The 22,950-nt window shown below is 36.5% G+C and overlaps 1 protein-coding gene across 3 annotated transcripts in view; it reads right to left on the bottom strand.

The window, feature by feature from the left end:
• TENM4 (teneurin transmembrane protein 4) overlaps window positions 1–22,950 on the bottom strand; it is a 1,681,110-nt gene that overhangs the window by 939,454 nt on the left and 718,706 nt on the right. For all 3 annotated transcript variants that reach the window (XM_080576311.1, XM_080576312.1, XM_080576313.1), the window contains exon 5: window positions 9,684–9,758. The gene's annotated coding sequence lies outside the window, so the exon portion shown is untranslated. The remainder of the gene's footprint in view (window positions 1–9,683; window positions 9,759–22,950) is intronic.

Here is a 22,950-nt window from a genome sequence, read left to right as displayed (position 1 = left end):
TGGATCATTGTTTTTTTGTTTGGTTGGTTTCTTGATAATGCTATAGATGTATGGATGTGAAACAATCATATCAGGATTTTTTATTTCCCTTTTTATGATGAAACGAGCTAACTTTAAATTGAAGTTTGTTGTAATGAGGATTAGGAAAACAGTCCCTGTTCCTGGTATTACTGTGTCTGCAATTCTTTTAATTACTTTCAGCTCCTATGACAAAATGCCTTAATATGATTATTCAAAATTACTTAATTGATTAGGTGTGAATGAATGGGCCCACAAAATGAAAGCATTTACACCATGTCTTGGTTACAATTTCAGATTCTCCTGCCAGCATGCATGTTTAAAAACCTCCTCCATTCTGCCCTCCCCCCCCACACCCCGGTCCCCCCCGTCCTGCCTCTTCCTCCCCCAATATTTCCCCATTTTTATTAAGAGATATAGTGTAGTTTTGCTGAAGGTCAGTGAAACAAATACTTCAGAAAGCCTGATACCTTAGGCTACTTTTATAAAAATAAATTCTATTACTGTAAAACACAAATCAGGAGTTTAAAATATCTACAGAAATTCTGATTCTAAAAATTCTAAGAAAAATTATAAGAAATTCTAAGCTAACACTTAGGCGAGGTTCATTCTGAAAATACTGCATAATTTGTTAACCAGATTACTTCACTGTTTCCTATTCTTCTCCCATGTGTGTTTTTCATTTCTTGCACCTATAATCTCTGTTTTTGGCTAAACATTTTCTAGATGAGGCTTGTACTTTATTTTACATACGGCACTTAGCACATTTGGGGAACAATAACAGCAGGCATAATAATGAGTTTTTCTGTAAATAAGATACTGGACTTCAATTTTCCTTGTGCATACAGATCTGAAAACAAACACTTTAAAACTCAACTGGCATTTTAAAACTCAATGCTTTAGAATTCTATTGGCAGACAAAGTTAAATACATTCTTTTGAATAAAGAGTAATTTTTCATATCATCAATAAAGTCACAAATATGCAAATTCTGTTATTATCAGTATAATATACTAAGATATAGACAATATGCACTGACAATGATAATAATAAAAATAATTATAATTGTCATATTAAAGCCTGTGTCTCTTCCATACCCTTGAACAAATATATTTCTCGTGCAGGTATGTTAAACTGGTTGGTTCATGGGACAGGTACTGATGGCTATGAGAGAGAAGTACTCAGAGGCTGATGCGGAGAGGAAAGAAATGTCTCCTGGCTCCTTTTTGCACATTCTGGCACATAAGATTTGGAAGCCAGTAGGCACTGGGAAAACAATTTCTGCAAAGTATGAGGTAATTTAAACAAGTGATATTCCCACTACAGAAAACGAGTGCACTTCATCCTATTTCAGTTATCAAAAGTTAAGAAAGAGAAAACTAAATCCCAGTTTTTAACTCAGAGGAGGTCTGGGATATTTCATCAGAAAGCTTAACTCCAAGTCTAAAATGTAACATACCATTATATGGCCGAACTTTCTATTATATTCATAAATATGCACTTTTTTTTTCTTTCTTTCTTTTTTTTTTTTTTTCCCCTATCTTTCCAGTTAGGTATTACTTACTAACTAGAAACATATTATTACAGAATATGGCTACTGTCTTTAAGGAATTCTTATTTTAAATTAGCTAGTGAATGATGCTACCTCAGTATTTTACGTATGAAGCAAACATAAGAGCAGAAAAACTGCATTTAACAAGGTCATGTGCTTTATTGTTATGCAAGGTAAAACTTAGAAGCTGCAAGGTTAATCACTATAATTTGGAAAAAGACAGTATAAGTAAAATGCAGATGCTGTAATATCTATGTAATTAACTTGTAATTGCAGCATAATTGCACAGTGGTTTTGCTTTGCGGTAGAGTGCTAAACTGAATTTATACACTGACTTATGAATGGGTTAATTATACTCTTTTTGACATCATATTTAATTTATTTTTGTGACAAAGTTTTTTCAAGTCATCAAATAGAGAGTATATACATACTAAATTTCCCCTTCAGAACAACACTTAATTTCATTTGTGTTACAAGTACACTGCCAAAGTTGTAGGAAGTTTAACATGAATTCTAAAAAGTTTTATTTTATACATTGTGCATTATTTTTCACAGCATGTTTCATTAAAAATCTGTATCACTTGAGCTGATAAAGCTGTGAGAAAAAGTTAGAAGACTGAATTCTAAATGTAATGAAATATTATTAAATACATACTAAAAGTATTAATCAATTTTAGAGAACTAGTGGAGGTGACACAGCCCTTTGATGTCTCATCTGAGGAGGAAATATTTCATCCTGTGAAGTAAACAAACTCTCTTAAGCAATTTTTCTGGATAGATGTAACAGTCATCTTGGGGAACAGAGAAAGGCAAGAAGAACTCTTCAGAACATGTTATCTCATGTGCAAACAACACAACCTAAGAGATGGCTTTGAATATTTGGTAGAATATTGGATGAACTAAGGAGAATTTGTGTTAATTAGTATTTTATTTGTGCAATTAGTTGTTTACTCAGTGTTCTGAGGAAAATGTTGATTTAAATTCTGTGGAGTAATAAATCTGATTCTGATCACAGCAAGGAGTCCTAAAAGTGGATTTTTAGGAATAGCTGACAAGCAAGTCTCCAGGGTGTCCAAAAGGTAAGAGGTTGTGCCTCTAAGTTTAGGCACAGGCTGGTTAGGGAAATTATAACACAGACATCTGAGAGCATGTGCTGGTTAGCCCCCAAAGTCTCTGGCAAATGTCAGTGTGGTGAAGAGCATGCGTGAGCACCAGGACCAAGAATGCCCATGCTAGGAACCTGAATATTTGTGCCCAGCACTATCCAGTAGAGGCCAGCCCGCAGTCTTACCTTGCTAGCCTCCTGGATCTAAATTGCTTGCTGGGAATCAACCTTAGAGGTGTTGATTTTCCAACTGTGCCTGAAAGTTTATTCGACAGAGTGTGATTTGGCCAACCCCAAACCAACCAGGGTCTCTTAACTTTTCACCAGCAAGCACTGCTATTCATATTATATATATAATGTCACATTATGTGTGTGTTACAGTATGCTATAAAATTTTATTTTATATATAGAGAGGTATACATAACATAACATAAATATCCACAATATATAATAAAATATAACATATAAAGTGTTATATATAACATATATTAATTGCATTGTATTTACACTGTAAATGTTTCTACTTATAAATACATTGCATGTTCTGAGACACAAAACACAACAGCGTAAGTATGATGTGTAATCTTAGTTAATTATAAGTAAGGAAATAATTATTTAACTTTTTCATTGATAGATGCTGAAGATAGCAAAAGTAAAAGTAAGTAGTTAAAGCACATATTTGTGTAGGAAATACATGCAAGAAATAATATAATGACAAAAGGAAAAAAAGTGAGTGAAAAAATTTCAGTGAGGTCTCATGTGCATTGCACCTGGGGTTTCCAACTAATATTTTCTTAGGAAATCAGTTCAAAGCCAAGATTATTTCAAATCTTTGAGTCCAGTATCAACCAGAGCTTGCACTTTTAGCTGTCTTACAAATAGCTTTAGAGTACCTTGCTTTGGAGTAAGCATGGCCCTCTGAAACACATTATCTGCCAGAGTGAAGTTATGGGTCCTATCATCATGCAAGTACTTTAAAGAATAAAGAATTCCCCAAATCAGAAAGTCAGGAAGAAGCTGCCCTTTGGAGAAAGGGAAAAGCAGAAATATCATTGCCAAACAAGCTGTATTTATGAACTACATTGTAACTTTAACTGCAGCTATCACCTTCTCCTGTCTCATCACAGACACACAAGGAAATTCAGAAGCAAGAACCTATATTATTTGTCCCACAGCTCAATAATATCTGAGTAGATAGACACTCTTATCCTGGTTAACTCTGTCAGCTGTAGCAATAATTTACCAACTGCACCATGAAAATACCAATATTTCTTGACAATTATACCATGAAACTGCCCAATGAAAATATTCAAATTCTTGTCAGGAAAATAGGATGTATAAGCACTAGAAAAAGTTTTTTTTGCATCTTAACCTTAGACTGTGTCCTAGAATAATTTATTTCTTGAACTTTAAAGAGTTGAGAGAAATTTCAAATGTGGCAAAAGAGATGTCCTCTTCATCTCTCTTACTTTTTGTGGGCACACACATAATGAATCTGGTTCCAGATATTGATCCGATACTGTCATTCTCCATATCTGCTTAAGTATAGAAAATTATGACTCAAGCTATCATCAGAATTAAGTATGGTATGAATGAAGATTGTGAAAAGAAAGCACAACAAAAATTCCCTTGGAAAGTATGCTAAGAGGGCTTTTGAATTCTTCCATTGTATAACAATGGAATAAATGAGAATATAGCATAACTTAGTATAATATAATCATATTTCCCTCATCTATACAAGAATTTCATATGAAAACCAAAGAAGACAATGCCATTACACATATATTGTGATTTGATATATTAGCTGACATGCTAAATATATGTAGAACAAAACACCAATTTTTGTAATTGTCATTCATTTATTTATTTATGATGCTACTGCTGTATAAGTAATGTAGGAAAATAAAAAGAACTAACTGTTCACAAAGTTAAATTATTGATACTGTTAGAAAGTCATGATGTAGATATTTAGCAATGGATGATAGGCCTGCTACACTGAGGTTGACAAACACACCAGTCATCTGGATTGATGGTTTGCTAGTTGCTCTGATGTGCTCTCGGGTTTTATCACACCACCAATAAACAATGTTGTTTTCCTGGAGTAATATCTACTTTTAGTTCAGTTTAAAAAAAAAAAAACTAGCTAGATTGCTGTCCTGCCACAGCTGAAATCATCGTTTCAGATAATAGCCAAAAAATTAAATAGGAAAAACAAAACACAAAACAACCAAACAACCACCAACAACAAAACATAAAAACAAGAAAACATAAAAACTCTTCAAAACCCTTTATTTACCCAATCTGGATTAGGCTGCCATCCCCCAAGTTGTGTCTCACTATTCCTTCCTTATTCATCAAGAAGCAAAAAGCTTGAATCCCCTACAATGTACCTGAAGGGTTGCTGAATAAGGGATTGGCTTGATCATTTTTTTCAGTGTTTTCTGAAATTACTGTCTTACATAGAGTCAAATGTTTTGTTTCAGCACACCTGAACTCTCTCTCATCACTTTAGAAAGAGGCCAGGAGTTGGGTTGGGTTAGGTTTGGTCCAGTCCTTCGAGACTGGTCCATTTCTAGGACTTCCTGATGCCTCTAATCCAGGAAGAGAATGACTTGCAACTAAAACTGGAAAAGGAAATCTTATCTTATGGCAGTATTGATAAAAATGTTATTGAACAGAGTTGAATACAGAATAAATTCTGCTCCACAGAAAATGTTTACATTTTTCCAAATTCTGACTAAAAAGAAAGAAAAACTAATGGTGAAATTGTTAGGGAAAGAGTGTTGAGAATACTTCAACTTCAGCCAAAATGGCTTCTTTTAACAAAACATCTTTTTTTTTTTTTTTTTTTCATTTCTATTTCCTTCAATACTATATACATTTTCATTTCCCAGAAAATTCTATTCCCTCTCTAAAAGTCTAGGATGATTTTGAAGCCAAAGTAAACATGATTTTGTGAAGCTTCTGGGTTTAAAATAAAGTGCACTTTCTCACGGAGAATGGTTCCATCTACGTTTCCCTTGCCAAGTCATCACAATGCTATCAGTATGCAGAGTCCTCACTGTAAACTGGTGTGGGAAGGACCATGACACCGTATCCTGTCCATTCCCTTTGAGTCACGATTAACCTTTGGAAAACCTTTGATAGAGCATCTGCTTAATTTCATAGGGCACAATGCCCACAAATATTTTTGGCCCTAATATGTGAAATACATTTAAAAGAGACTCCTTGTATTCAGCTAGTGAAATCCATAATGTGATCTTAAAAAACATTAACATGAGAACAACTTTTTCTTGATAAACAGATAATGATTACAGAATGATAATTTATTGGACAGCAAAAAAAGCTGTGTTGAACAGTTACATATTCACTCAGACAAGTTCCTTTCTTGCTTTATAGCTTAGAGAGATAAAACAGCCAAAGTCAGGAGTCATGGTGATGACCAGGCTTTTGTTGTGACTGGGCTCCAAATATCAGTCTGTGGTTTAGGGTAAGTTAATTCACAAGGGTATAGGAGATCACCCTTGTAGAAAGGTATCCTCGAAGACAGTGATTCTGATAGGTTTCTTTCCTCTGTCATACTGTCCCATCCTATCAAAGGCCTCATCAGCCCCGTTAGGAAGAACTAAGAATAGTTATCTCTGAAGTGTTACATGTTTTGTTTCGTAATGGACCAGATGGCATTCAGTGACAGATCTATTCAAACAATACATTCCCAGAAGAGGACACTTCTGTTCCTCTGACAGTACCTGAATAATATATACTATCTACAGCTTCATTAAAATAGATACTAGATCTAGGAGGAGTAGTATTAACATACTATATCTGGTCCATGTAAACTTGTTTGCTTCTATTCATTCTATTCATATTCCTTTTTTTTTCTTTTTTTTTTTTTTGTGTGTGCATGTATAAAAGTGGAAGAGGATAAACAGATTTTTGTGCATTTCACCAGCAGCAGCACCAATAAACTCACTTATATCTTCTGTTAAACAGGCTCAAATAACCTGGATGTCTAATAATACCATTAGGCTTAATTTGATGATTTATCTTTTACTTATATTGGGTAATAAATCCAAATCCTCACATGTGTTTATCATATTTTGCGACATTCAAGTGGGGCCGATATGACAAAGGCTGTGTTCCCTTGCCTAGCCTAGCCTAGCCTTGCCTCTAACAAAAATCAGTGCCTTCATTCACAGCTGTGGTCAGGATTCAGGGTCTGTAGAAGCCTGGCAGTAAAACATACTGAGGCCTGAATACATTTTTTTCTATTTGAGGCTGAATGCATTCTAATCACTCAAAAGCCTCTAAATGAAGTCAGATTTCTTTTAATTTTTATTTTTTATTTTGGGAATCATGTTATTTTAGTTCCATAGTTCTGATTCTGTTCCATATTCAGCACCAATTTACTTCTTAAGGAATGACTAACTTAAGCTCTGACTTTAGGGGAATAATCAGCCATAGTTTGTATGATTCTGCTGTGTACTATTTCAGGTGGGCAGGCAGAGACTATGCTCTAACCCCAGAGGTTACATCCATTTTACCGAGATTACTTTCTAATCGCTCTTTGAAAGCAGCACCTTATAAATCTCTGATGTTTCACTAGCTCACCCTTCTTGCAAGAATGTGTTTGTTTTTTTAAATTATTGTTATTAATATTTTATTTTTAGCAAAAAAGAAGCAGTTCCAATTGTTATCCTACAATTAAAAGCACATTTTGTTCTATTCTTGTACTTCCGGAACGTCTCATTCCAGGTCCTGCTAAATATGAGCTTGCAGAATTGGCTTTCTTTCTCTTTCATCATAATAACAGTTTGCCACTCGAACTCCTGGCTACAAATATAACCTTTACAGTTAATATTACTTGAAAGAAATAAGCTGGTATATTTTAAAAAGGATGGATTTTAGTCTGTGATTAGTCTTAGAAATTTTAGTCCAATAAGTTGACAGTACACTGGTGTAAAGATTTTATAATGAACATAAAAATCAAGCAGAGTGATTTTTGATACATCTACACTCAAAACCCCATTTCCAGTTTCACACATTGCATGTAAATTATCAGATATCACAATCCTGCTAAGAGCTGATAATTCAGTAGACACGGATTTACTTCAAGAAGGAATGATTGCTTACACACTCATACAGGAATATAGAAACATTATCTGTAGTGCAGGCATAGAATTTGGAGTATAGAGTAAGAGTGAAAAATTCTCAGCATCTGTTAACAACTGTTGGGATGCTTGGGTTAGATCTTGGATATAATTTGTCAAATTGCATCAATCAAGTCAAGTTACACTTCAAGATTTAATAGAATGTGACCAACACAATTAAGCACAATAACATAACAGAACAGCAAAAATGCAGTCTTGAAAACAGTGGGTAACAACACTACAGTGTTGTTTTAAACACAGGAAATGCTCCTGAATTTTGGGGAGCATTTTTAGAATACAACATGCTCCTGGCCAAAGGTTTTTGAGCGTCATCACAGAAATTTCAAAGGGCAAGGTCAGGGTTTTTCTGGCTACTGCACTACTGAGGATTTAATTTGCAATTAAATAATGAAAAAGAAACTAATTGTCTGCAACTCTGTGTAAAAAATTTGTTCTACCTTCATATTAATATAGATTAATATAGAGTATATACTGCTCACATTTAAATGTAGTTATATGCACTTAACTTTAGATTGTAGATTTTAGATGAAGAGTGATGAAAAACTTCCTGAACAAAACTTCTACAAAAAAATCCATTGCTTTATTTTGCAGACAAAACCTTAATGAACTTGTGATTAGACACATAAATATAATAATGATAAGCATGTCAACACCACTTGGAGAAGATGATCCCAAACAAGAGCAGACAGAAAAACACAGATCTCATTAATTCTGCTGTAAAAACATTAAATCTATAAGATTTGCTTGAAAACAGATAAACATTCTGTGTTTCCAGGGGAGAAATAATCTGTCAAGATCTTGTCAAACATTAGATAACTCTATATATTCCTTTTGTTCCGTAGTGCTGAATTATTGTTATATGTATGTATAATTATGTGTAATCTTCCTAAATATTTTTTCTCAATGCACTGCAAGCCATAGATATGATGATTTATACAGAAGACTGAGCAGGCTGTTAGACCGACTTCATGCTGTACACATTGGTGGTAATCCCTCCACACGCGGTAGAAGAGGTTGGTAAATCCATTTGTTTCCAAGTACTGGACTCCCATCAATCCTGTGCTTATCTTAGATTTTATCATTTGATTTGATTCATTGTTGCTTAGAGCAAGGATTCGTAAAAGCACTTACAAGAGATAGATAGATCCATTCTCAGTGGGTTTTGTTGATATTTATGCAATTCTCTCCTTTAAAATGATGCAACCTTAAGCTTATGACTCCATGCCTCCAGAAAGAACTGTATAATTTCATCTCAATACAAGAACATTACCTATTCAAATCCAAGATGCACAAGAAAAGACATCTCTGTGGAAAACAATGCAACCTAGAGATCAATCCTTAAAAAATCCTTAAATTACTTTTTTTCTTGGGGGGATGGGAGACGGAGGGCAGAGGGGAATCAAAAGCCTGTAAATCTCCTGTCTTATTTTCCCTGAGCTAAGGGTTACATAGCTGATTTTCAAATTTTATGCCAAGTGTAGAGTGTTCAAAATCCAGATTTAGATCCTGAGGCCTTAAAACTCCTGCAGGGTGAATTTCTTTACAAAAAGAATTGTTTTCTGTAGAAAGGCAATCTCTTCCCGCAGGCTGCTAAAATTTAAATCTGTGATGGCATCTCTGACAACAAACCAAAAAAGCCCACAGGTGCTGTTATAACTAAATAAGCTGCTGTAACAACAAAGTCTTTATAGCATTAAAAATGCAACAAACTAACCTGAGTTTCTAAATTAAATATAAATAAATAAGTAGAGAAAGAGAATTTCAGTCACCACTTGTCAAGCTAGAAGAGTCTGCAAGACTATGAAATTGTCCAAAATTTGAAGTTATCTATTTCTTACCTTAATTACAGTTTTTCACCAATGTCTCAGAAGCAGAGAACAAACCATTTCTTTGAGCCAAGAAATATATCCATCCTAAAAAATAAATAAATAAAAAATAAATGAAAAATGTCCCATAATTTCAGAGAATATGCTTCTCTTCTATCACGCTGGAATTAGAAAATAATACCGAAGATGTATTCACTGCCAGAAAAAGAAAGGAGTCTAATTACATGTTCTATGAGGAGACCATAGCCATGTGAATCATTTAGTGAATGCTATGCTGAGAAGACAATGCAACAGGAGTGAAGGTCCTTTGTGTCACTGATTCAAACAGTTTTTAGCAAATAACCTTTTTATATCTTTGTTTTACACATCAGATATTCTTACCTGTAATTCACATAATTTAGTATATATATATTCTTTAAATATACTACATTAAGCTATAATATACATGATAATATTTGAACTGTGGTAAGGTCTGCGAGTCCACGTTCCTTAGCCAAAACATTGAATTAGTGTCATATATGATGAAAGGAAAGAAAAACACAACAACAAGAACAACAACAACAAAAAAAAAACTGGCCCTTGTATACATAACTGTACATAATTATATTTAAACTGTACATAACTATATTTAAAAGTATATCTTAAAATATGACTGTTCACTATTGCTATTCATCACATTTCCCACCAGGACAACAAAGATACTCCATCCACTCAAGAATGGGAAACTTAGCATACATACACACACACATGTATATGCACAAATATATTTATAACTATATATACATATATACATATATTTAAGATGGCAATAAGGAGTGGAACTGTAAATCCTAAACCCTTCTGATATCACTGCATCTTCACATACTGTTAAACTATCATAGAAGATGATCTTGATACAGAAACTGAAGATCTGATACACCATTTTCCTGGATACTTTTGGAAATTTATATGAGTGCAAAAGAGGGTGGAACACAGATAATTCTCTGGCTTCTTTTTCTACTGAATAAATGTTGTAGATGCATGTCAATGAGCAATCAACTGTTGAATTTAGGCCCACTGAGACTGAGTACCCTAAACTCACCTGTCTGCAGACTTAGTTTTTAACTGCTCTTTCCATATTCTAGCTAATTGCATTAAATACATGTGGTGGTTCTACCCAGCTGGGTAGACGAAGTCCACCATGACCACTTTCTTACTCCCTGTCCTCAAAGAAAAAGGGGAAGAAAATGTGATGAAAAAAGCTTAAGGGTTGAGATAAAGACAGGGAGATCACTCACTTCTGGAGCAGAATATTTATGATTTTCCTTGAAATTTGCACAGTAGAACCTGGTCTTTTAGTTTTGACTATCTGTGGAGTCAAAATCATTAAAAACTCTTAGCTTCCAGAAATGATATGTGGTTATCTGATCACCAAACACTGCTGTCATATGAGGCTGAAATGGGAGATTTTGATACTGCTGACTCTGAACCTAAATCTGACCTGGGATTTGGCCTTAGACCTAACTCTCCTGGTGTTTTATCTTCAATAATTGTCTAAAAGCAACTTAAACTGTTCACACCAAATAAAATCACAAGTAAAGGAGATTTCTGCAAGTAGCTGGCTCCTGCTTCTTGTCCCTGTTTCCCAGCTGCTGTGCATTAGGCAGCAGGCTTTTGTAACTGGGCAGTGACAGTTAAATAAATGACAAACTGCCAGGAAAAATCAGCAGCTGCAATTTACAGTGGCAGTGTTTGTCACTGAAGTTTTGGGGACTGTCCTTCACACTTAAAAGGGCAAGCCTACATGTTGCCTTTGCCTTCCATAAAATGGTAATGAAGGTAAAAAAGATTAACAAGAGAAAATGTGTTTGGAAGAAACGTTTTCTTCAACAGAAAAAATGCAAATATTTTGTTTTCTTCTTTAATTTATGAATTTATTGGATCAAAATTTTACTTGCTTAAAGATTTTAAGCTGAGTTCTTCGTATTTAGACTGCATGTATGAATCATGTCTGTCTCAAGTGATTACTTCTTCAAATTAGTAGTCTCGAGACCTGGGTTGGCTGAATAGACTCAAAAAAATCCCCAAACCAAAACAACCAAACAACAAACCAAAAATAAACAATAATAATAAAAAAGCAAACAACCAAAGAAACAACAACCTTGATACAGCCATATGCTAAGATACTACTAATATATTGTACGTGCATATACATCCCCTCATACAAACCCTCTTTCCTGAGGGCTCCAATTTCTTTCTACCAGCGTTTACATGGTTACTGGCTTGAATTCTTTTTTCATTACTGAAAAGATGCAATGAAACATTTAGCATTCTGTGTAAGCAAGAAAACCATCTCAATAAAAAGTATTATTTATCTTGCCCTAACACAAATCCTAGACAAGTCACACACTTATGAATGTGTTGGAGTTATAATGATTTAATGAGTTACAGCTTATCAGTTGAGTTGTTTTGAATTAATGTTTGCATGAATTTGAGCTCTCCTCTACTTGCAGGTTAATGAAAAACTTCAAATTTAGAAGAAGGTAATTTAGCTAAAATATCTTCACTTTGTATTCAGTATGACTACAGCTGAACATGCTTGTAGTTATGGGGCTTAGCTAAGAGAAAGGTGATACTTATTAAACCAATGTGACTGAAGTCTGTACCTAAAAGAAACACTCAGATGTTTCTTCATCGCAGATTTCAGTGATTTTACTCTACCTTTCCCTAATATGAATGACAGAATCAAATCAAAATGAGTTATGAATCTAGTGGGTATTCTTTCTTTAATTCCTACTCTTACATTTTCCCCTCTGCTCCTGTGACAGTGCTTTTCTCTTTTGACTTGCTTGTAAAATTTGACCTTGGTTCTTTCTCACACTGCAGGCACTACATGGCTGTGTACCAGTTTAATGTTAACGAGTGAACAGTTCTAAAGTCTAGTTAATAAAATGGACACTTGCAAATTATAAGCACTTGGGGGAGAATGCTGTTCTTTTACTCAGATAAAATTTAATTTCTTGACCTGGGTTTGAAGTTAGACAAGATGAAAAATAAAGTGAGAGAATTTTTTTCTGTCAGAACAGCTGAGAAAAAAAATAAAAATATATATATATGTATGTATAAATCTAGTAACTTCAAAAACTGCTGCTTAAACTTCTTGTGACTGTAGCTGCAGTCATAGAGTCCTCCCTGGAACACAAGATAGTCCTTTCTGAAAATTCACATTCATGTGGTATAGGAGTTATAGGAGGGATAAAACATTATTTATACATATAAAGGCAAGTATGTGAGAACAATCCCATCTTCATACAAAAACAACAACAAAATGCCCATATTCAGTGCTGAATTTAAGCACTCAGAAAAGCGTCAAACACCTATACCCGGCTTCTGATCTCATTCTATCCCCCTTGATTTTTCTTTGTCACCTTCCTAAGGTAGCCCTTTCCTTGGTGAGGCTTCTTGGCATGTGCTGAGAAGTAACCACCAGGGAAATCACAGTGAACTTCAGTCATCCCCTCCCTTTCCCCAGGTAGACTTCTTGTAGGATATAAACAAGTTGCTTTGCTACTATGTCTTTAGTACAAAAAGAAACAACATGAATTGTTCTAATTTATATTGAGTTTTACAGGTGAGAGATGACAGGGTGCTCACTTAAGACAGACTGAAGTACATGATGAACCCTTTAACATATATACTTGTAAGAAAAAGGAAGAAGCAAATCTGTCATGTTTCATGCTGTAGACATGGAGTTTTCATTTAATGATCACTTTTCATGACTCCTAGATCTCTCTGATTCCAGTCTTCCACGATTGATTTACAAAAAAATGGTACCTGCCAGGAGGTCCTGGGGCAAAACAGAAGCTCCAACTCTGCTCAGCAACCAGGTAGTGCATACCCCAGGTTGCTCACCACATCTGCAACCTTGGGTGGTGATCCTTCCCAACTGGATTTGATGTCTTCATACAGCTAAGCTACAGTATGGGCTGGAGATCTGGCCCAGGGCCTGCTCCTGCAGGGGTTCTCCATGGGCCACAGCCTCCTCCAGGCCACATCCACCTGCTCCACCGGGGGCTCCTTCATGGGCTGCAGAGTGGAGATCTGCTCCATGTGGGACCCATGGGCTGCAAGGGGACAGCCTGCTCCACCAGGGACCTCTCCACAGGCTGCAGGGGAACTGCTGCTGCATGCCTGGAGCACCTCCTGCCCTCCTTCTGCACTTACCTTGGGGGCTGCAAGGCTGCTTCTCTCTCAGTTCTCACCCCTCTCTCTCAGCTGCTGTAGCACAAAAGTTGCTTTTCCCATTTCTTAACTCTGCTCTCCCAGAGGTCCAGCCAATATCACTTGTGGCTCTGGCCAGCAGCAAGTCCCTTTTGGAGCTGAACTGTCTGGAGCTGGCTCTAATCCGACATGGGGCAGCTGCTGGACTCTGTTCACAGAGGCGACCCTGGAGCTCCCCTGCTACCAAAATCTTGCAATGTATGTCCAATACACTGGATAACTTACAGGAGACAGGAAAATAGGAAGGACAATAGGAGAAAAAAAAATCTTCTCATTATCTGGCTTACAGTATGGTATGTCACCATTGCTCTGCGCTCTGAAATCATTAATTAACAAAAATACCAACAAATTTGCCTGAGACTACATGGCAAATTGCCTCAAATGACATTTCAAATTCTTTCCCTGTAAGCTTCAGCTATGTAGGAAACTTCATCCAACCAGCTGCAAGAGGAGTCTGGAAGATATTGTGCCCCTTCCGTGCCATTTTAGCATCATGAAATTGGATAAAGGGCTAATACCAGCCCCAGGCAACCACAGTGCTGGAAAGAAGTACATTTTCTTGGTCCGCTTTAATTTATTTATTTATTTGTCCCAATTCTCTTTGTGAAGTTGAATGGAGCTTACATCTCTATGTTGTAACTTCACCTTTCTAAGGTATATGTTGAAGTTAGAGCCTATCTATTTTGTTATCTCTGTTGTGATGTTTGCAGGTTCATACCTATAAAATACAATTAAAATAGATCACTCTACACTATCCAAGTGCTTTTGCCCATAATGAGGATTAAAAATATCATAACTCATTTTCTGATTGTTGTGCAAACTAAAACAATCTCTTTATTGAACTTTTGGAATTTATTTTTCTTCATATACCGATCAACATTTACTATTGCATTGTAGTTCTCCATGATATTATACTCTTCCTGATCCATTTTAGTCACAATCATTAGTGGATAAATACCATTACAGATGCTTCTATAAGCAAGTGAAGCTTCTATAAGTGGTGAAGCTGAAAATGTAGGTCATTTTTTTTTTCACTGTAAAGTGAATCAAATTTCTTTCTGATGATATTAGAAAGTGTGATAGGGAAAAAAACAAAACAACAACAACAAAAAAACCCTCTACTTCATACTGGTAAACTTTGATAGTCTCCTAAACCTTGATCAGCATTAATAACCAATAGCGTGAAATCACAGACTTCTGTATGCAAGAACTACTAATAAAAGTTCATCTGGTTAATGCTTCATTACTGGTTGGGTCTTACCAACTCTAGGAATCACATGCTGCTCTCAATTACTGCTGTGTGCTGTGTACTCCGGCTGCTCTAATCTCTATGCAAGTGTGACCAGCCAGGAATGTGAGGACAGAATTTAGACCAACGAGTCAATCTCATGGCAGAATTACATAAGTAAATGAATATCACTGAAGACACGGATTAAAAGAATCCTAATTAAGGTATTTTAAATCCCCTGCTTTCCTGTGCAGCTTCAGAAGCCTCTGTCTTCTATACTCTTAGTCTAAATATCTTAGCAAAAATAATATTCCTGTGAGGCCACTGTGTTTCCAGACAGGAAATCACTACCTCAAGTTTACAATGCTTTATGAAGCACATTAGAATAGGTTTTTGGATTTCACTAATTTCACTTTTATCTTGCCAAACAGACTGGCAAATTGTGCTCTGCCTCACACTTGCAGACTTTTAATCCCATCAACCCCATAGGAACAAAAAGACACATTTGAAACCTTTGCTATTATTCAAAAGACTGGTTATGCAATTTGAATTACTAATAGATCTGATTCTGTCTAGTTTTTAGGATAATCTTCTGGTCAGGTAAGATATTTTTTTCCTATTTCTACCCCCACTGATGGGGTGTGAGGTGTTGGGCAAGTAATACATCACTGTACCTCAGTTTCTTTCTTGTTAAAATGGGTATAAGGTAATCTCTGGTATCTTCTATGCCGTTCTTTGAGGTCTTCCAATGAAAGATGCTAAAATAAGCACTATGTATTATTCATATATTAATTCTCTCTGGCATATTGGTTTCAGGAAACTTCATTTAATACCATTGGGAAATCAACATCAAAGAAATGGAGTTTTACACAGTGAATACACTCAGCAGTGGAACAAGCCAGACATAACACAGCTTTGAAAAGAAAATAGAAACTGAGCAACATAGGTGCTCTGTAATCTCATTAAGACAAAAAACAAACAAACAAACAACAAAAAAAAACATTATTTCTAGGTCCTCTTTCTTTTTCTAGAGTTTCTACAGAGGCAGTCATATGAAATATGTTGGTTGGACAACCAAACACTGACTACTCCAAAATCCCTTATCACTTCTGAGATTGTGGTACAGATTACCAGCTCAAGACTTTTAAAATAACTCTTCCTATTGTCTTTGTCATGTCTTACTCTTCCTTATGTCTTACTCTTCCACCAAGACATTTCTTTAGGACTATTTATTTAACCACAGTCAACTACAAATTGAATATATGCATATATATGACAACATTTTTTTTTCCTTTTTCTTATTTCCCTACATCACTTTGAAAGACTGTTTTCACATATATATATGTATATATAAAATGAAATACAATCCAGCAATTTACTTTGAACTCTGGGGGTAAAAGAAAAATTTCACTCAACAGCAGCAAGGTGTTCCTAAAAAACTTTATAGCATAATTTTCTATAATGAACCTTGAAGCTTAAACTCTCAATTTGGTAAACAAAGGCAGTATATGTGCGCTGAGGGAAGACAATTCATAGTAATTTTGTCAGCAAAATTGTTACAGTAAAGGCCTAAGCAACACTTCATCTACCTGTCACTTGTCTTGAAAGGGCAGATTACTTTTTCCTCAATCTTGACACATCCAATTAAGGTAGACTTACAAGCCAAGCAGGTGTAAAGTGCAAGCCAGCACTTGTTCACATTAGCAATTATCAATGGAAAAAATACATAAGTGCTGAGGCTTGGCACAACAGTTGCCCTGGCAACCGTTAGCACTCAGAGTCTCAGCAGAGACTAACATGACAGTTTGACATTTTTTCCCATAAAAAAGATGATTGCATTCTCTCTTTCTCTCTCTGTTTTTCCTTTCTCCTCTTTTTGTGCTGTTTTTCCAAAGCTCTCGGCAGTGACCCTGCCTTGTTTAACTCTAGCCGCTCACCTACTGTGGTGCAGGGTGCCAAACTGAGCTACCCTGTTTTGCAAGCCATTAGTGCATCCTCTATGGAAACTGTGTTTACTGTTTACCTGGCCAAACGTGAAGAGGAGGAGGGAAAGGTGGAGAAGCTGCATTAGTGTTACTGACTTCAGGCAACCTGAAACCTGGTTGTCAAGACAAGTTCATTCATTGTTATCTTTTTCACGTGGATATTTTGCAGTTGTGTAGGGCACGCAATTCATCTATGGAAACTTGCCTCGAGATACCTCTTGCTTCTTCTTGGCCCTATTCTCTCTTTATTCACCAACTTCTCAAAAAAGGTAACAAACTGAACCAGGAGAGGATATGTATGTCACATGCAGAGGAAAAATTCAATCTCCGTTCTACTAAGGAATTCAGTCCGAGCAAACTCTGCAGAAAGTATGGCTTCAAAACATATCCAGTCAGCCCACCCCTGAGGACAGAAGACCTTGAAGGTTTCTCAGCATCTCTTTGTACTGTGCAGTGCTTGTGGACTCAGTTGTTTGAACTCGTTGACTGAGTTAGCTGCCAGTTCTGGTATTTCTATTTTGCATTTTTATGCCAAATAGATTTAAGGAGTGATAAGTCTACACCAACATTTTGTTGATTAGTGACAGTCTACCAGGTTTTCCTTTTCCTGTTGCTCAGGAGCCATTTCCTTTTAGTATTAATATCTCTTTTCTATATAGTCATTACTTTAGTCTTACTTTCTCTTTAATTTCATTCGTATGTTTCAATTTTAAAAAGTTAATTTAAAATCCTAAAGTTCTATATCCCATTTAGTTTTGAGTGCTTTACTTCCTTCCCTCTTTCTCCTTTAATGTATGTCATTCCTGTCCTTCAGCTCACCATTCTCACTCACTGTCAGCCATCTCCAAAAGGATAAGAGGAGAGGGTGGCGAGGGGAAAGATGTAATCTTTTCTGAGTGGAAGAAGAAAACATTTGGGAAGCTAGGTGTACAAGAAAACGTTTCATGGTGAAACTGAACTGATATTCTGGTCCTTACTCTTAAATCACAGATAAACTGAAACATATTCTGAAAGATATGAAGAAAATTAAAGTAAACACATCCCAGTGTTTACAAGAAAATTCTGTATTTGCTTATTATTGCATATGCTGCACCCTCAGACCTCACATATTTCAAAAGAGTAGTCTTTGGCTGTGGAATAACATTGACCTGAAAATTCAAGATGCAGAGCCAAATCTTACTGCCTATATTCGTGTGATCTGTTACCATGAGCAAACAGAATCCATGCGGCAACTTTAATTCTGTCAGCAGGATGAAGGGATAATAAATAAAAGTAATAAACATTTTACAACATTAAACAAACTTTCACAGCTAGTCAATCTGACAATTTTGGCTAGCATTAAATTTACTGGAATGTTTCTAATCATGAACAAGAAACAAAGTCATACTTCCTCTGGTACAGTTGCATTGATTAGATGAGTGAACCAATAAACATTATTACTACTTTCAGATTCTGGGACTAACAGAAACTTATTCTTTTCCCTGTTATTCCGTGGGCTGCATTGCAATCTCTTCCACAACAACATAATTTAATTTAAAAATCATGATGCTATAAGTACTTGAGAAGCAGTTACAGCCATTCAGTCAGAGAAAGGTCATGTTAACATAAATATTGAAAAGAATGATAATTAGGCAAGGAAAACAGCAAAACACATTAAACAGAAATGAGGCAATTTTTAAATGTTAACATCTCAATTCAGAAATGTTTACACTACATTTAATGGTCCCATTTTCAATGAGCATTCCAATAAAAAAAATTACTGAGAAAATTATGGAAGAGAATTACAACAAAAATGACAGTGTATACATTTTACCATCCTGAGAGAAAATGAATTGTCTGAACCTTGTTAAACACAACAGAATTCAAATAGCTCAAGCATGACTTATTGCAGAATGTAGCAAAGTACTCTCTAACTAAGAGGAAAGTGCTTAATCTTTTGGTGATGGTTCAGCATTTGAAATTCTGAATGTTTTAAGTAGTTGCAAAATATTTAATTTTGTCTATAAATTATCCACCTCTTATCAATGCACATTGATAAAGATAAGAATGTCACTGTGATGTTAGTGATTTCATAGCCTGAAACACACCGTGGCTTTTTTCATACTATTGCTTCCTACGCAATCCAGACTCGATACCAAGAAACACACATTTAATGAGACACTTAAAAATCTCAAAGTAGGCTTATTGCTGTTTCAAGGTGATTTCCAATTTATATCATGTGCTTTCCAAGTTCAGTTTTAGCAATGGCTTTAACATAATAAAAACACTACAGAAATCCTTAACAATTTCATCAAAACATTCCTGGAATTTACATATGTTCAGCTGATTTCCTCCCCTTCTCACTTAGAGCTCTTGCCATTGAATATGTTCATTTTAAAAATACTTTCAAAGTAAAAAGCTAAAACTCCTCCCCAGGACAATATGAATCATTTTCCATTTAAGTTTTTGTAAAATACCTAGATACCACAGTCCAAGTTAGAGTGCCACAATAATGCAGCAGTATCATGATAATCACAGTTGTATAGCTCAACTAAACACGGCCAAAAAAAAATGTGAATGGGTAAAAGAAAGCTGCAGTGCAATAAAAATGGGCTTATGACTTTGTTGTTGTTGTTGTTGTTGTATTTGCCAGAATATAAACCCACACAGTTTAACCTGCACATTTATCAGGCCAAAGGAATGCTTCTGGTTTTGTTTATTTTCACAGGGAGTCAAAGAGAAGGAGGAATTGGTAACACAGTAGTCAGATATTAGGAAGAACTGATCAAGACATTGTGAGATGGGACAATTTTAACTAAGAATTTTCTTTAATTACAACTGCCTACACTCTTCTTTAAAATGCAAATGAATCTGCTTAAGTGAATTTACTGTCTGAGTGAATTTAAGTGAAAGGGCTGTCATGTGAGACCATCCTTATTTTCAGAGACCTGGGAACATGAAAGGAGGATAGCAGAAGAGAATTCTGAGAGATTAGAACTTTAAGTGTGTATAAGGTATCTTGACAAAAATGTTTTACTGTGGCTTTCATTCCCAGGACCAGGCTGTCTTGCCCCCATACAGCACATATGCAACAAGATATTGCCAGGGTGGGCATCACAACAAAAGCATGAGAAAGTTGTTTGCCATTGTTTTAAGCAGCATTGTCATGACTGAAGCAAGGAAAATAATGGATATCTGAAAGTCCAGCTTTCGACACTGTTTCCCACAGCATTTTCCTCAAGAAACTGGCTGCTCTTGGCTTGGACTGGTGTACACTTTGTTGGGTTAGAAACTGGCTGGGTAGCTGAGCCCAAAGAGTCGTGGTGAATGGAGTCAAATCCAGTTGGAGGCCGGTCACTAGTGGAGTCCCCCAGGGCTCAGTACTGGAGCCAGTCCTCTTTAATATCTTTATTGATGATCTGGATGAGGGGACTGAGTGCACCCTCAGTAAGTTTGCAGACGATACCAATTTAGGTGCGTGTCAATCTGCTCGAGGACAGGAAGGCTCTGCAGGAGGATCTTGATAGGCTGGACCGATGGGCTGAGGTCAACTGTATGAAGTTCAACAAGGCCAAGTGCCCGGGTCCTGCACCTGGGGCACAAAAAACCCCAAGCAGTGCTACAGGCTGGGAGATGAGTGGTTAGAGAGCTGCCTGGCAGAGGAGGACCTGGGAGTACTGGTTGACAGTCGGCTGAATATGAGCCAGCAGTGTGCTCAGGTGGCCAAGAAGGCCAACAGCATCCTGGCTTGCATAAGAAACAGTGTGGCCAGCAGGTCTAGGGAAGTGATTGTCCTCCTGTACTCGACTCTGGTGAGGCCGCACCTCGAGTTCTGTGTTCAGTTTTGGGCCCCTCGCTACAAGAAGGACATGGACGTGCTCGAGCGAGTCCAGAGAAGGGGCGACCAAGCTGGTGAGGGGTCTGGAGAACAAGTCTTACAAGGAGCGGCTGAGGGAGCTGGGGTTTGTTCAGCCTGGAGAAGAGGAGGCTCAGGGGTGACCCTTATCACACTCCACAGGTACCTTAAAGGAGGCTGTAGCGAGGTGGGGGTTTGGTCTATTCTCCCACGTGCCTGGTGACAGGGTGAGGGGGAATGGGGCTAAAGTTACGCCCAGGGGAGGTTTAAGTTGGATATTAGGAAGAACTTCTTTACTGAAAGGGTTTGTTAGGCATTTGGAATGGGCTGCCCAGGGAAGTGGTTCAGGTCCACCATCTGAGGACAAAGAGAATAGTTGCATTCCTTTTCTCTTTGAAGGTTTCTTCTGCATGTTTGGAAATGATTATCCTTTTCTTCCTTCAGTCTTCTCATTTCTAGACTAAAACAGTCTTAGCTCTTCCAGGGATTACACTGATTTCATAATATCTGCTTGCCATTTTTGGAATTTGAACAGACTCAACAGATGTATAATGATACTAGGTCAACCCAACAGAGTCTTTAAAATACAAATACGCCTTACACACTAGTATTTGTTGATTCTTGCAGAGGAAATTCCTGTTGACTAACACTGGTAAAAATAGAAAAAGAACAAAACTGTATGAGCTGATATCAGTAATGATTGGCCAGTGGTTTTACCATACCTAATTAGTGAGTCAGAAGTATTTTGTATTACTTATCAGAGGTCAGCCCTTTGGGTGTTATCATTCCTTAGCTCAAAAATTTTTAATGACCAGTATACATGTGATATTCAAACAAGGAAACTATTCTAGAGTTTTAGTTTTGTGTGTTCAACTATTTCTGGTATAAGAAGCATCATATAAAAACTATTGATGAGAAGATTTTGTCAATGGCATATAGCTTCCCTCGTGAGTTTCTGGGGCTTTAGTGATGATATGGACCCTTAAAACCTTAGCATTTATGCTTATGTTAATATCAAGGTTTGATGACTTTGCCAGCCATTTTATATGGAGAAAGAGATTGCCTATGCATGCAACATCTTAAATCTGTGAAAAACAAATCAAACTGAGGTCAGCTGTTGATGACTGCAAAAAATGGCCTGGAAAAACATTCACTGTTACCTTTTCAAGCAGGAGCTTGAAATTAGGAGAATTATAGCAGAACTGTCATTGAAGAGAGATCAACTGCCTGGAATTTGCAACGCAAAACTTATTCTTATCCTTTATGCAGGAGAAAGATAAGTAAAAAATAAATAAATAAATAAAATTAACAGATGTAAGAGTTCTTTCCCAGCTGCAGATTCATCTTATTTATTGTTTTATATATATATATATATTTAAAAGCCTAAATGATTTGTTAGCTGTGCATCAAGCAAACCCATATAAATGCAAGTTTTTATTGCAGCTGTTATGGCTTTTAATATTATTTATTATTATTCTCTTAACACCTAGAAAACTAATACAGAGTTTTAGAGCCCCATCATGTATCTCTGTACAAGCAAGACAAGAGCTGTTGCTGCCCCAGAGGGCTCCACAGCACAGGATTTTTGAAAGGACAAACTGGGTGGCTAGACAGGTGGAAGGGAGGACAAGAAGTCAAGGGACAGGTGGGGTGGGAAGGTGATGCAGAAGTCAATATGTTTACTCGAAGAAGCAAGAGTTGCGGTAGAGATGTGTTTGCAGAATGCCATACAGGGAGAGCTCTTTCTCTTGCCTGTTGCTTTGTGGATTCAGATAAAGCCCCATCCTGTGACTAGCTCTTCCTGGGCTCATCATGATATCTGCACAGAACCAGAGATGGAAGGAGGGCAAATTACTTCAAATAGAGGCAAGCTCTGGGTTTACCTAGCACCACGAGGGAGACTTTTGCACAGACAGAGGAAAACATTGATACAAATATCTTAGATTAAAATTACGACTATCCTTCTTGTGC

This window comes from Anser brachyrhynchus, assembly GCF_964034855.1.
Source record: "Anser brachyrhynchus genome assembly, chromosome: 1".
Classification (NCBI taxonomy): domain Eukaryota; kingdom Metazoa; phylum Chordata; class Aves; order Anseriformes; family Anatidae; genus Anser; species Anser brachyrhynchus.
Note: the sequence above shows the minus strand (reverse complement) of the source record. Positions and strands in the feature narration are given on the sequence as shown.